Raw genomic sequence first — 1,412 nt, forward strand, 5'->3', positions numbered from 1 at the left:
ATTCTATTCCTTTGCATCCTGAGATAATGACTTTCACCATTACTAGATGTTTCAGGATTTAATTTGTTTAACTTGAGTCTATGTGCACATGTCTGGGTGCACATTTGGGTTCGAGAAGCCACAACGAAGCTGCAAGGTGGTTGAAAGGCACACAGTGAGTCCTGGCAAGCGAACTCCTCTGCAAGAGCAACAACCAGTCTTAACTACAAAGGCATCTCTCCAGGCCCACTTTTCCCGATTTTTATTTATTTATTATCTTTTTATTTATTTGGTTTTCCAAGACAAGGTTTCTCTATGTAATAGTCCATAGTGTCCTGGAACTCACTCTGTAAACCAGGCTGGCCTCGAACTCACAACGATTTGCCTGCCTCTTCCTCCCAAGTGCTGTGATCAAAAGCACGCACCACCACTGCCTGGCAGCTGTAATTCCCCAATCCCCGCAGAAGCTTGCTAAATAGCTCATTCCTCTGACCATCCGGGTCCTCTCATTTTGTAGTGCTAAGGATGCAGATGCAGACAGATCTCTGTGGGTTTGAGGCCAGGCCAGCCTGGTCTACAGAGCGAGTCCCAGGACAACCAGAGCTACATAGTAAGACCTGTTCATAGAAAAAAAAAAAGAAGAAGAAGAAGAAGAAGAAGAAGAAGAAGAAGAAGAAGAAGAAGAAGAAGAAGAAGAAGAAGAAGAAGAAGAAGAAAGAAACCTTGGTGACAACATTGGAGAGATGGGTTACGACAAGCTTGGGGAATCTCTCCTTTAGGCTGCAGATGCTGCTGTCTGTTAGCTTCTGTGTTGGTAGATGCTGCTATTTGTCGACTAAGTCAGTAGATTCCAAAAGGTTTTTATCTATTAGTCAAAGGATGTTAGTTCTGACACGGGGGGACACTGAGTGGCTGCTGTTCAGGGCTAAAGCGAGCCTGAGATAAGGTGATTGTCCACACTCCCGCTTCCTCACGTTCCCACAGTTCTAGCGGTCATTCGGCCTTGGCAGACACAGCTTCTTCCCTGGAATTCTCGCTCACACGTGTGTGCTCTACAACAAGGTGGAAGGTGACTGCCATCTGTCCTATACTCTGGGGTCATGTGAGCATCATTCTTAAAACCCAGAATATTTTGCATGAGAAAAGCACTAGTGTCATTTCTAACAGATAACAAGGGCAAAGTCTAAAATTACCTTCTACTCATTCGGTTAGCTTGAAATCTTGTAGGTGGACTTTTCTTGCCTGCCTGCCTGCCAGTTCCTGAATAACGGACACAGAACTTAATTATTAATGATAAATACTTAACTGACAGATCAGGCTTATTACTAACTAGCTCCTATAACTTAAATTAACCCATTTCTGTTAATCCGCATTCTGCCACGTCGTATTACCTCTCTTTGATCTTATACTTCCTGTTTCCCCTCTGGCTGGCT

This window comes from Myodes glareolus, chromosome 9 (genome assembly GCF_982192425.1).
Source record: "Myodes glareolus chromosome 9, mMyoGla1.1, whole genome shotgun sequence".
Lineage (NCBI taxonomy): Eukaryota > Metazoa > Chordata > Mammalia > Rodentia > Cricetidae > Myodes > Myodes glareolus.